This window comes from Arachis duranensis, chromosome 2 (genome assembly GCF_000817695.3).
Source record: "Arachis duranensis cultivar V14167 chromosome 2, aradu.V14167.gnm2.J7QH, whole genome shotgun sequence".
NCBI lineage: Eukaryota > Viridiplantae > Streptophyta > Magnoliopsida > Fabales > Fabaceae > Arachis > Arachis duranensis.
This window is the reverse complement of record NC_029773.3, coordinates 53,756,801-53,771,891: the sequence shown is the minus strand read 5'-3', so window position 1 is coordinate 53,771,891 and position 15,091 is coordinate 53,756,801. Positions and strand designations below refer to the sequence as shown.

Here is a 15,091-nt window from a genome sequence, read left to right as displayed (position 1 = left end):
CCTAAACTCTAACCCTAACCCCTATCCCTAACTCTAAACCCCAACCTTAACCCCAAATCCTAACTCCTAATCCCTAACCCTAATCCTAACACTAATCCTAAACGCTAACCCTAACCCTAAATCCCTAACCCTAATTCTAATCCTTTGAAAAAATAATTCTCAAATTGTAGCCAATATATTACTTTCATGTATGCTACACAAAAGGTGGACATATTTAAAACTTTAAAATATAAAAGTAAATTAAGAAATCTATATTTTTGAAAAAATTATTTAGAATCGTGAACGAGTATCTTAGTTGTCAAATTGTTATTCATACTTGTTCTAAATAAATATGATTAAATATTTAAATTGTCATCTTTTAATTAATTTTTAGGGTAAGTAGCCTTTGGTTCAAAACACTTTCCTTTCAGATTACTAACCTCATTTATAAAGGAACTAGGTTATTTGATTAGGTGTTAGCACCTGTCATTAAGCCTGTGACTATAAGAATAATTTTGACTTTGGCACTCACTCACAAATGGATAATTCGACAATTTGATTTTAACAACGCATCCTTAAATGGCGATTTATCTGAGTTGGTTTATATGCAATAACCTCTGGGCTTTGAATCTTCCAACTCTTGTCAAGTCTGCAAATTAAATTGAGCTCTATATGGCTTGAGACAAGCCCTAAGGGCCTGGTTTTTGAAATTAGTAGCTTCCCTATCTACAACGACTGTCACCGTCCGTCGCGCTCAGGCACTACCATCATCGTCTGGTCGTCCATACTTCTTCCTCCTTCAAGAATCACAACTTCTTCTTCCTCGAGCTCGGCGCATCAGTCCTTGGTATTCATCTGCTCCATCGTGCTCATGCCCTCGTCCATCACGTGCTCAGGCACCATCGTCTTCGTCTGGTCATCGTAGGTTCTTCCAACCCACCACCGTCTTCTGAACAAAATAGAATATGATTTCCAATGTTGACTAGAAGTTGTGTAGGACATATTTTGTAGAGAGAATTTGATCAAATTATGCTCTTTTGGAGTCCATGGAGATTTGACCGTTCACAAATTTTCACTCCCTTTACTCTTTTTTATCTAACACTTTATTTGAACTAGCAGAAGACCCGTGCTATGCACGGGTGGAAGATCTCTATTTGCTAAATTTTTTTATTCGATTATGTTTAAAAAAAAATTATTGTTATTTTATTAAAAAAACGTGTAACATATATTGACTTAAAAAAATAAACAATATCTCAATTATATCATTTTTAACAAAAGACACGATAAAATTCGACACTTACTAAAATATTATCGCCTGTAAAATTATAATAAAAAAATACCTATGTCTTTAAATAATTTAACATTAATTTGTTTCTTTTAATTATCTTTTTGAATTGACAACTTTTAAGAAAAATTTTAACTAAATTTAAAAACAAATGTTAAATTTAATAAATACATTTATTGTAATATAAAAATAAAAGTAACTATTAAGTTTTTTTTAATTAACTATTAAATTATTTTTCTTTATAGACATACCAATTCAAAATTTGAATTATCATTTTCTTTTAGTATAATTATACCAACATAATATTTAACATATTCTTAATCGTGTGTTTCAAAAATTAATTAATTCAATTTAAAAAACTACAAAATATTAAATAAATATAAAAAATAAAAAATATAGTCGTCCTAATTAACAACTAATTTTATAAGTTTATAATCATTAGTTTGTGGCATAAATTGAAATATAATAATAAAACAAACATAAAATAAACATGAAGTGTATTCGTATTGCCCTCCTAAAAATATCTTAAAAAATAAATTTTAATTTTATTAATATGGGACAAAGAAAATTAAAATATCAATAATACCCCTATCACAAAATTGAGATATGATGTATATATTTAGATTAAGAATTCAATCTTTAATTGAGAGCAAAAATAGAACATGTGAAAAATAAAGCCAAAACTCGAGCAGGATAAACATTTCATAGATCAAACATTTTTCGCATAACTCTGATAAAATTAAAAGTGTCAATATAAAAAGTTAAAACAAAAAATATACTATTTTGTCACTTAGGCTAAATTAACTAATTAATTTAGCCAACATATACCTAAGAAATCCATCTAAAAAATAGTTAACAAAGGATCAGTTACAAATTGTTGAATATAGAGAAATTGCATAACAATTCAAGCATGCACATGCATTCATCTAAATCCTATAAAACATTCACTTGATCCTATAAAACATTCACTTGCCAAAAGCAAATAGGTAAAGCAATAAGCTAAAATGTGGAATGAGATTTTAACATCATAAAAGAGCTATTTTACTTTATTGAATTTCAAAGAAATAACTGAAGTACAAACAGAAAGGACTGCACAATTAATTTGTCTACCGGCTAATAATAGTGTCCACACTCCACACCCTAACATTTAATCAATTACATGAGAAATAAACCTAATAAAAATGCACAAAGCATTCTATACAGAAGATGAAAACATCTTAATCCACACATCTCCTACATTACAACCCAAAATATGAAGTACTTACATGGACACAACCAAAATATCTAATGCCCTATTTGTCCGAATCAGTAGCTCTAGTTAACTGGCATGGACAACCATCTCATTTAACATGCAAACTCGTCCCAGAACCATGAGACTCATAAAATTTATCAAATTCCAGCATCAAGGATCTTTTCAACCTCTTCCAAAGAAAGATGCTCCTCTTTCCTCAACAGAGCATTGTTTAAGACCAACCACATACTCCTAATTTAAAAAATGCATGAAAATTGAAACCAAATTATAGAGATAATTATAAATAGTCGTAGTCAAAAGAAATAAACAAAAGAGAGTAACATATAAGAATAACCTTCTCACTAATTTGATTTTAAAAAATACGACAACAAAATATAGAATATTCCACTTTTTTAACACACAAGCTTTTTGAAATTAAATGCATAAAAATGTATCACTTGTAAAAATGTTTCAAAAATTCTCTAAAAATAAACATTAAAAAAACATAATCAGGGTTAATTAGAATTAAAAAACAAAGGAAAGAAAACTATATTTGACTCTCAATTCTTGTGTACAAAATTTTAAAAGAAGAAAAATGGTAAAAATATTGATGATAATTGTAAAATCAACATGGACCTCATACAAATAACAATTCTAAGAAGAAAAAAATAAAAAAGCAAAAATCTAAACCTGACTATAAATTCTTTTCAATACAAAAAAATTAGAAAAGAAAAAAATGTTCATGATACTTATAAAACCAACATGGAGCTCACATATTAACAATTTCGAGCATTTACTCCCACAGAAACAGAAAATAAGAAAATGGATCATTTAATCAAAAAATAAAGAAATAAACAAAAGAGAGTAAGGCAAACAAAAAAACAAAGAAATAATCCTAAAGAGAGAGAAGATATCAAATAAAAGTCAGCATATTATAAAATTCTCAACAACAGTGTTAATTATACAAATGAAATTCGGTTACTAAGTTAAAAAACAAAATTTTAGTTAGAAGAAAAAAATAAAAAGGCAAGAATATAAATCTAAGTATGAATTCCTTTCACTGCAAAAATCAGAAAAAGAAAAATATTTATGATACTTATAAAATCAACATGGAACTCATATTAATAACAATTCCGAGTATTTATCCCGTAGAAACAGAAAAAAATAGATCATTCAATAAAGAAATGAAAAAGTAAACAAAACAGAATAAGGCCCACAAAAAATAACAAAGAAATAACCTTAAAAATACATAAGATATCAAATAAAGGATTCTGTACAAAATGACTAATTTGTGATTTTAAAATTCTGAAAAACAGTTTGTCCTTTCTTAGTTTTTAAACCTTGGTAATTTTTTTAATTAAAAGAATCCAAACAAGATGCATCATGCACAATAAATCACAAGACAACCAGCAAGATGCATTCAGAATTAGCATGCTATAGCAAAAAAAAGTAAAGACTGAAGAATGATTTACCCTTTCGCACTAAACGAAGAAACCACTCAGTTGCCTCTTTAGTTTATTAGGGTCTTTTGATACCTTTTCACTTCCCATCTTATTCCCAACAAACCTGACAACACACAAACATCACCAAATAGCACACGAGACACCCAAATATAAATATTTGATGCCTTAAATTTCATATAAAAATAAGCAAGTAGTAGTATAACTTAACTTGTCCAAAAAGCCTTTTCTCCAAAGCCAAGAGCTGCTCCACAACTAAAGAACAGGTGAGTTAGGAAAAAAAAGTTTATAAATAGCATCCAAGTAAAACTCAAGTGGTGTACAATTATGTTTATAAGTGTATGCCAGTTACCACATTCACAACATCAGCGCTTATTATACTAATCAAATATGGCTACTAACCTACGATACGTAGCGTTAATCAGAATTAAAAAAAATGCAAAAAACTAAAATTGACTCTCAATTCATGTGTGTGCAAAATTTCTGAAAAAGAAAAATAAAATCAAATGTTCATGATACTTGTCAAATCAACATGGACCTCAAATTCTTACTAATTTTATACAAATAAAATTTGGTTACTAACAACAAATAATTTTAATATGAAAAAAATAAGAAAGGCACAAAGCAAAATTTCACTCAAATCTTTTTTGTCCAAAATTTCAGAACAAAAATAAAAAAAATGTTTATGATACCTATAAAATCAACATGGATATCATGTAGAAATAACAACCCCATTATTTACCCCAATAGAAACAAAAAACTAAAAAAAATAAAAGATTCAATCAAGAGAGAACGAACTAAACAAAAGAGAGGAATGCCCACAAAAAATAACAAAGAAATAACCATAAAGAAATAGAAGATATCAAATAAAAGCTAGCATATTAGTCCTCCTCTTTGTATGCATGAATTTTGTATAAAATGACTAACTTGTGATTTTAAAATTCTGAAAGACAGCATATCCTTTCCTAGTTTATAAACTTTAGTAATTTTTTAAATTAAAAGAAGTCGTATAATTGTGAAACAACTTTAGATTTTTTTCACCACCATTGCATTTTTAAATGAAATTCACTGACCCTATCAGATCCACTTTCACAAACATTTTTACTGCATTACTTGGAGAAGAAGCAGGAAAGAAAAAAAATGAGAGATTCATGTAAAAATGTTTAACAAATTAAGCTCCAAAGCTACGTTCACAAACCTGAAAATCAGTAAGTTAGCAATCCTATCAATTTTCTCCCCGTATGCCACTGTATTTATTCACTCGTCTCTAACCGAATCATGCTGCCTGCTAAAAATATATACAAACAATTTCAAGTGATGAAATAGTTACCACAAGTCCCCAACAAAATACTTGCCAACCAATAAAAAATAACAGTCAAGATGCATAGTATAAAGAGAAAATGAAATGAAAAGCTCTCGAGATTGATAACAATACAGTGAAGATGCTTGGTATAAAAAAATCATTCACATAGAATCAGGTATAATTAAATAAAGAAATAAAGAAGACGAAAAAAAAATAAAAGCTTCAAATAATACACCAAAACTGAGAACAAAGAACAAGAAGACATTTGAGATCTTGAAATGGAAAGAATATAAAATTAAAAAATTTGGAAGTTCGTCATATAATTGGAGATATTTTAGTATTTTTAGCTCCATAAATAACCTCCAAAAAACAAATGAAAAATCAAAACAAACAAAATAAAATTTCAACTCTTTAACTTAATTGCAATAACATCCCTAGCTTAAAGGCATTCATGGTATGTATTTGGTTAGGAATTGCCTTTAATTTGAAAGCATGCCATGTGACTATATAAGTACTACTCATCTCGAAAAACTAAATGGCATGTGATAAACACAGAACATAATTTATTTATTTAAACAACTAAATAATGTACCTTACATTCTCCCCATAAATTTTTATCTTTTGCCTATTTGGTAATGGCATGTGATAAACATAACTTATATTAGCACACTTAGTAAGAATACCATATACCGTTTTATGGTGTTTAATGAGACGAGAAAAAAATCTAGAAATATCTTTTTTCCCAAATCAATGGACATTTTCTGATCAAATGAGTACATTGACGTAATTACAATACAAAGTAGTAACATGAATTGATCCCTTATGCAATGCTAAATATCTATCAACCAATTATATAAATCAACATTCTAAATCCTAGTAACAATATATGATGACATCTAAAAAGAATTGTTTCAATCTCGCACCCTTTGCGTGACAACAAAAAGAAATTAGAAAAGCAAACTTAATATCCAACAATTTTAATATAAGCCTACTATTTTTCTCATTCAGTAAACTTCTTTTGTTTTCTTCACAGCAAGAATGGATACATTCTCTAAACCAAAGAAAATATTTAAATGGCATAATTTTAGCATAATAATCACATTAATAGCTTAAAGGACTTAATATATTATAATCTTATTGGCCTATTTAAAAAAAAAAAAGAAAAACCAAGACCCACTAAAAAGTGAGAAAATATTTTAAACAGGTTCCAAATAAAAATCGTGATGCACGCCTATATATAAATAATAAGGCACAGAGGTAAAAAATAAAATGAAAAATAACAAAAACAAAGTAATATGAATGAAGAGTCATATTTAGCATTGGCACCGCTGCCACTGTAAAACCAGAGCAGACCATCAAAAGCAAATCATCATCCATCACGCCCATCACTCATAACACGTCAAAATAGAGGGAAACAAAATATGCAATGATAAAATAAGTACCCAAGAAGATAAAAACCAAAAGATTAGAGAAACAATAGAAGAAAATAAAGGAACCCAACAGTTGAAATTACACCATATAGATTTTTAAAGAATTTTCCACTGTTTTAACACAATAGTTTTTCGAAATTGAATGCATAAAAAGACATAATTCAATAGTTAGAAATATAAGAGACAAATAGCTCCAATCTGAAGCAAACGTTAAAAAAAAAGACAGAACAACAACATTTATTAATTATTTAATTCAACACCCAAGAAAACAGAAGGAAAAAAAGATTCAGACATAGAAAAAAGAAATAAATAAAAGAGAGAAACAAATAACCATAAGTTTCTTACTAATTTTATTTCATAAGAGAGGTAAACAAAATATGTACTTAGAAAGTAAATAATCAAGAAGATAAAATACCATAAAATCAGAAAAAAAAAACAATAAACCAGTGAATACAATTGCATCCTATAAATACATTAACTTATTTTTACACACTTATAAACTTTCACATATCATAAAAAGGTAAAATTTATAAACCCACACAAAAGAAAACAAAAGAATAATTTATATAAAAAATAAGCAAGTAGTGGTCTTACTTAACTTACCCAAAAGTATTTTATCTCTGAACCCAAAAACTACTGCATAATTGAAGAACAGGTAACTGAAAAAAAAGGGCAACAAAACCAAATTTTCCTCTCAATTCCTTTGTGTCTAAATCTTTTGGGAGGGGGGATGAAATAAAATGTTAATGATAGCTGCAAACTCAACATGGACCCCACAAGAACACCAAATAGTTTTATCAGAAACAAACCAGCCCCTTTCAATGAGATAAAAATTAGAATAAAGAAATGAAGGAAATAGGTAAGGAAGGGTTATTTCGCGACCTTTTGAAGGTTGGTGTAGGCTTCGAGCACATTGGATTACATGATTCACAGTATTTTGGATCTCTCTGAAACACAAAATAGAGAAAACTCATCATAAAAAAGAGAAGGAATATTATAGCAACTTGCAACAATCCAGGCAGAAATCAAGACAATTTTTCACACTTCAACCAAGGAAGCAAAAACAGATCGAAATAGCATGAAAGAAAAATGAATATTTTTGTCTTAAATTAATAATTAATTTTAAATAATTAAAGAGTTATCTTTATCTAACCAAAGTAATTAATTAAGTACCTAAAATGAGCTAATTACCATATAATCAAATTAAATATCAATGAAACCCGTTAAACCTTAAAACCCAATGATAGAACAGCACAAGCAATACTTAATTAGTGTTTTGCATCATCCTAATTAAGACACTTGTTTCCTTTTTACTCTAGGAAGATCTGATGCAAATAAAAAATGACAAAAATATGGCCCCATAAAAAGGAATAGTTAAGAATGAAGGCAAAATATATCAAACTTACACTGGGGACAAGGACAGGAAGGCAGAAATTATGTTTCCTGAGCAAGATAAAAGAAAGTAATTAAGATCAATGATGATATAGTAGATACAATTGAAGTAACTAATTAATTAGAGTACGCACGAGAGACCTAAGATGTCAACAACATTTTAAGTGATTTCTCCTGAGCATGCATATTAATTAAAAGTTTTCAATATACAAACTCTAAAATCACAATGAAACCATCTCATCAAAGCATCATATGGTCAGGCAGCAAATAAAAAGTAAACTGCTCCATGTTCATCTAGTTCTTATCAATTCTTTTAAATTATGGAATATATATTTTTCAAGTTTATTAAATAATAGAAATTCATGGCAGAGGAAGAACAGCAATAAAAATAGCAAAATAGCAATTAAAAAAATAATTTATCAAAAATAGCCCATGCAACAGTTTTTTTAATATGGGTAAAAAACTTGTAAACTCTATCTTCTAATGTATTGTATAAAGAAATAACTTTTTTCAAACTCTGGATATCCAAACATCTCTATTAACAAAATATGATTAATTTTATGAAGAAAAAGTGAGAATAATTTTGAACTAAACAAAGAAACCCCGTCAAAGTCCATTTAAATCACTTACCTTAAGAAAAAGAACATTACATGCATACTCTAGTACTGCTCTCTTAAAGCGTTTTGCATTAGACATCAAGAGATCATCTCCAACTAACTGCACAATATTGTAATGAGTAGAAACCATTCAAATAAGATTTCTTATGAATAACATCTCATTGGTAACATGTTAGTATATTTCTAAAACTCTAAAAATATGAATAAAGTTCTTTATAATTTTACCCGTTTTCTGAATTTCTAATAATGAAATCCTAATAGTGTCCTATCTGATGACATGCAAAAGAATAACATAATGCTTTTGTAGTATTTTTCTTTTGACTAAATTAAAAATTTAAATTAATCATTCAAATGCATAAAAAATCTTTATGAGTACCTAACAAACTTATTTTCATAATGGTATTACTTAATCTTTAGGCAATCTATATAATAATATATAATTCCAATATCCACCTCCAATGCACAAACAGGAATGTCAAGAACAGCAGGATTTGGAACATTGAGCAACTAGGGGTGTTCAAAATCGATTCGAACCGAACTAAACTGTCAAACCGAACCGAAAAAATCGAAAACCGAATTAATCGATAACCGAAAAAACCGAAAAAAAATTGATTTTACTATTTTTTGTGCGGTTCGATTTAGTTTTTGGTTTTGAATCTGAAAATTCTAACCGAACCGAACTGAACCGGTTAGAAAAAAACCCTAAACATTACCCTTGCCCCAAGGAGCCCCACCCCCAAACGAAACTGCGTGACCCAGACCCCCACCCGCCAAACGAAACTGCACGGGTGTGAGCGTCTACCCTAACCCCCAAATCCCCAATCCCTAACCTAGTCAGTACTCATCGCTCCCTCTTCTCCAAATCCCCACACCTGCCGACCTGCGCACCCAGCCACCTACCACCGCGAAGCCTTCGGCCCGTTGCAGTTGCTCTCTGTTGCTCTCAATCTCGCCATCACAAAGTCGCAGTCCCACCAGCCATCAACACCGAAGCCTTCTTCCCAGTTCCCAGCAGGCAACATCATTCTTCCCAGCAGCGCCCAGCATCGCCAGCGAGCACCGGCCCAGGAACGTTCTTCCCAGCAGCACCAAGCCACCGACCCCAGTTCCTACCAAGCCTCCATCATCTTCTGTAATGGAGGCTAAGCCTCATGTTTGTTTTTTTGTTCTGATTCTATTTTTATTTTTAAATTCTGGTTTAACTTTCTTATTGATTCTAATTTATAATTAATACTTGGTTGAGTTGTTCTTGATTCTATGGTTGAGTTGTTGATTCTAATTTTGTTTTTCAATTCTAAACTTTTTATTCTATTTTGATTTAGGGGTTTAGGGTTGATTCTGATTCATGATTTTCAATTCTATTTGTATATTTTGGTTCATAGGTTTAGGGTTGTTGTTTCTGATTTTTTGGTTGAGGGTTGTTAGATTTTTATTCTCAGTTCTGATTTTATTTGTTGTTGATTTACTAAATAGTTGTTTTTTCAGTTCCCATTGTATGGAATGGATGTTAGCAAGCAAATTTATATTTACTGATCATAATATCTGAAAAGCTGCTTTTGGTTTGAAGCATAATTTTAATATACAGAACATGGATGCTTTATGTTGTTTTCCTAACTCGCATTCTTTCACTGCAGATCTTCAATCTGCTTATTTGGGTTAAAGATCTCTGTTATTCTCAATCATGGCAACTAGTAAGCAATCATATATGCCTTCCCTACTTTAGTCTTCCTTACTAGAACTCGTTTTTGTTTTTTTGAGATAAGATATTGAATGTATATTATTTCCTTGCAGGACTACAATTTGAGAATAATTATGAAATTGGAGTGTTTTCAAAACTTACTAATGCCTATTGTTTGGTTGCCATAGGATGATCTGAAAACTTCTACAGGTTTTCATTCTTTTTGGATTAGTGATGAATTTAATTTTAGCTTATTTAAAGTTGTCTTCAAATGGTTTACTTTTTTTAAAATGGTTCTAATTTTAACTTATTTAAAATGCCTTTATTGTGTTTTGCTTCCGTTCTTACTTCTGAGTTCAAGTTTATATTTCTTTAATTTTCATGTTTATTAAGTATGGTCATGTTAGCATAGGTGTATTGTGGTACTGTAATACTTTAATACAAACAAATAAAAAAATGTAACATTAATTTTAGCTATACTTTTTAAGTGTTATCATCAAAATATATAATCACCATAATTTCATAATTATAGGAATAATAACTACCATAAAATTCACCTTAAAATATATATATTAATTACATTAATTAAATCCTCTTACATTTAAATTTTTGCATGAGTGTATTTGCCAAAGCTATGTGAGAAGCACAAGACAAACCTTCACCGTGCCATAAATGAGCTAATGAGCTCAGGAGAGGCAGCCCCAAGACCTATTTCTAATCTCTTTTAAGAAATTTTATCAGCATCTGCCCCTTCTCCATAGTGATCATCATCATCCTTTTTCAATCTTCTCTTCAAGAGATGGTGCAAATTTTAATGGGTTGGATTCAGATTTAAACATTGGTGTTGGTATAGAGTTTAGCATTAAGTATGTAACTAGTTATATATGTGTTATCCAAATTTGTAAAATTTTGGAAATATTGTTGGTCCTCTTTTTGAGAGAGATGATATAAACTTCGATACAATAAGAAAAGTGTTATTTCGGTTTGTCGATTTCAATGTTATGACTTTGCATAATAATATGGTAGAATTTTTTTTTGATTTGATTGAAAAAACCGAACAAACCGAACCAAACCAAACCGATTTTAATTAGTTTGGTTTGGTTCAGATGACCTTGACAAAAAAACGAACTAAACCGAATCGCACTTTAATTAAACAATCGGATCGGATGGCTTTTCCCTCAAAAACTGAACCAAACCGCACCGGGAACACTCATATGAGTAATTGCAAAACATGATAATAGATCAAGTTATGGTAAGATTAGGATTGTATGATAAAAGATAAGCTCAACTTTTTTGCAAAAGTCACTTGATATACTGGAGGAATGATCAAATATATAAATCTAAACTTAACAAATTTCCAAGATATGTAAAATAAATGAACTCTTAAGGGATAATATCAAAATACTTATACCAACAGTAAGAACACACAACTTAGACAACATAATAGGACACATACATAAGAAAGGTGGGGAAAAAAGAAAAGGGGTACGAATTCTTTTTTCCTCTGTTTTCTTATATTGTTGTCGGGTTTAGAGTGTACCATGGTAAGAAAAGATTTTGAGGAGCCTCCCAATAAGCTTCCTACCTATGAGTGTTGATAACCTTATCTTATATTAGACCAAGAATAACAACCAATCATTTCAATTAGAAACCACAAAGAAAGATCTAAATTGAAGCTCATAGCAGCGTAGACAACAACCCAAAATATAGACACATATGAATGAAGAATAAGTTATCAGATTTAGAGTTGAAGTCTAAATTGACCAAATAAAAAGAAACCACTGTAAGTTTGTTAATAAAGCCAAATTTAAATTTGCATTTTGTAAATAAAGCCAGAATATTATTTGAGAAAATAGAATCCAGAGTATCACTAATTATCTGACCCAACCTAACTAACAATACTTGAATATAGTAAAATTAGGCCAAATTCTTTGCAAGCTTTCAGCATCAATTTGTAACCAAAACCATAAAGTAATAGAAGCACTTAAAAAAATACAAAAAACATAGTGAAGAGAAGCTCCACAACAAATGCTCACATAAAACAGAAAGGACTAAAAGCTAAAATGTAACAAAATAGTTAAGGACTGAAAGGAGCTGTAACAACAGAGTAGTAAAAGAACCAGAAGCTAGTCATTCATCCCTCTTACACCAGATTAACAAATTTCTTAAACTACAACTTAAGGTGTATGCAAGCCTTTCAATTAGAACCCTGCAAGAGTATTCAAATTTGAGTTTAATAGTTGAACATTTAAAACTCTAACTTATATTTAAGCTAAAAATCTAACCTAAAAGGAGAGTATGAGACATAGTCAAGACCAATTTGAGCAAAGAATGCAATAGAAGATGGCTCCTACCATGCTCTCCACATATTCCAACCTGATAAACCAACTCAACGCACTGAAACACATCAAAAAATGAATTCAATGAGATAAAAATTAGAATAAAAAAAATGAAGGAAATAGGTAACGAAGGGTTACTTCACAACTTTTCGGAGGCAGGTGTAGGCTTCGAGCACATTCGATTGCGTGACTCATAGGATTTTGGATCTCTCTGATATACAAAATAGAGAAAACACATCATAAAAAAGGGAAGGAATATTTTTTTTTCATATAACCAACTAATCAAGATGCCAAAAAATTATGAAGACACAAATGAATCAGAATACAATAGAATATATTATAAAAATAGCTATAAACATATGATTCTTAAGGGCTTCACCACTGCTATGAGAATCCTCAGCTTGATATGGTTTCAGCTCTTTCGATCAGGTTCTGTTTGTGAATACCTCCATTTTTGTGGTTCCAACAACGAAGAAACTGGCCAAGATCAAAGAGAAATACAAATTAAAAGTTGGAAAATAGGGTTGAAGAGATGGGGTTTGGGAGTATGAGAGAGACAAAGCGCCTTCACCATTAGGGTTTCAAGTAGAGCGAGGGATGGTGACAGAGAGTTACAGTTGAACCTTCTTTGGCCAAACCCCAAATCAAAGACCACCAACCCACAAAGGAAACCCTAAATCACCGACTTTAAACATACAGCACCAGACAAACAAAGAGATCAGCAGAATAACTGCACGAGGATGGCGATGGTTAAGATCTCAACCGAACATGTATCACCAAAGCTGTTCACTTCCCTGAGCATATTAAGCCCACAACAGAGATCGTAGTCAACCATCATCGCGAGCATCTCCCCGGCTGAAACTCACCATCGCCGTCGCCAATGCCAGAACCTTTCTCCCAGATGAATAATCCGCATACCTCGGTTGGTTAGGGTTTTCAAATCGGGGTTCAGAGAGATGTTCTTCAGAAACTGGGGTATCAAACTACTCGGGAAGCGTCAATAGCCAGCGATGATATCAACCACAAGAATGGAGTGGGTCATCGAGGAGAGAACGAAGAAGAGAATGGGATTTTGGGTTTTCAAGGAGAAAGAGGAAGGGACGGGTTGAAGTGAAACGCACGGGCAAGGGGAGAAGATTAGAAGGCAGAATGTAATGTAACGTGTTTGCAATACCCCCGATCCTTCTTTTTTTATTCTGGTTAATTGAGAGAATAACGCGTGGCTTAATGAGCCACAGCTATTATACAAGTAATAGATACCCAATCATTAAGAAACTTGAAATTAAGTGTAACCCAGAGACAATATTATTAAGCTTCAAGTTGAGTAGTGGAGAATGAAGATAGAGAAAAAGGAAGAGAGACCAATTTCTTTGTCCACCATTGAACACAGACCATACATAATGTCATTCAAATCCATGGAGCAGTAGTAACTAGCACTAACATTGTGATGAAAGAAAAATGCAACTTTGTAATAATGATTTCCCATTCAATAAGGATTTTAGTCCGTCAGTAATAACCTCTAAAAATGTTTCATATATATAAATATGCAAAAATACACTAATATTTAAAACCTGCAAGAGATATCATATAAAACACAAAACATAAAATTAAACCTTAGAATTGTTATGAAACTTGAAAAATTGAACCAAAACAAAATAATTTAGTGGCAACCAGTAGTAACTTACACACACTATCACTGGATATGATCCATATCAAGAAAAAATAATATTTGCCCTCTGTATTTAAGCAAGTCATAAGGATCAAGTTGAACAGATATATGGTGCATAACCAAACCCGATTCTTGCATCACACCATGAAACATCAGGTTAAGTTGCAGGAGACTTAATATGAAAAGCATAAACAATTATTCTAGTTACCCAGCATATATCTTGTTCATGCATAAACAAATTATGGAGTATAAATAGATCGATTGCTTGACCCTACCACCAGCCTAAAGGAAAATTAATTGCAGGTTACATGATGAGCGGATAATTTATACGCTTTTTGGCATTGTTTTTAGTATGTTTTTAGTATATTTTAGTTAGTTTTTAGTATATTTTTATTAGTTTTTAGTTAAAATTCACTTTTCTGGACTTTACTATGAGTTTGTGTGTTTTTCTGTGATTTCAGGTATTTTCTGGCTGAAATTGAGGGTCCTGAGCAAAAATCTGATTCAGAGACTGAAAAGGAATGCAGATGCTGTTGGATTCTGACCTCCCTGCACTCGAAGTGGATTTTCTGGAGCTACAAAAGCCCAATTGGCGCGCTCTCAACGGCGTTCGAAAGTAGACATCCTGGGCTTTCCAGCAATGTATAGTAGTCCATAGTTTGCCCGAGATTTGATGGCCCAAACCGGCGTGGCAAATCAGCCTCAGAA

At 31.0% G+C, this 15,091-nt stretch overlaps 1 long non-coding RNA gene across 8 annotated transcripts; it reads right to left on the bottom strand.

The window, feature by feature from the left end:
* Positions 1 to 4,043: 4,043 nt before the first annotated feature.
* Positions 4,044 to 14,046, bottom strand: LOC107474298 (uncharacterized). Of its 8 annotated transcripts, none has more exons than XR_002370558.2 (11): positions 13,286 to 14,043; positions 13,094 to 13,191; positions 12,853 to 12,925; positions 12,661 to 12,772; positions 11,916 to 12,584; positions 8,711 to 8,797; positions 8,095 to 8,131; positions 7,571 to 7,635; positions 7,292 to 7,347; positions 5,154 to 5,243; positions 4,044 to 4,210 (listed from the first exon to the last, which is right to left on the bottom strand). It is a non-coding gene; the product is annotated as an uncharacterized LOC107474298 (long non-coding RNA). The 8 variants fall into 8 exon arrangements; XR_002370548.2 differs by having other exon boundaries at positions 11,916 to 11,982; positions 13,286 to 14,029; XR_002370547.2 differs by having other exon boundaries at positions 11,916 to 11,960; positions 13,286 to 14,028.
* Positions 14,047 to 15,091: the final 1,045 nt, after the last annotated feature.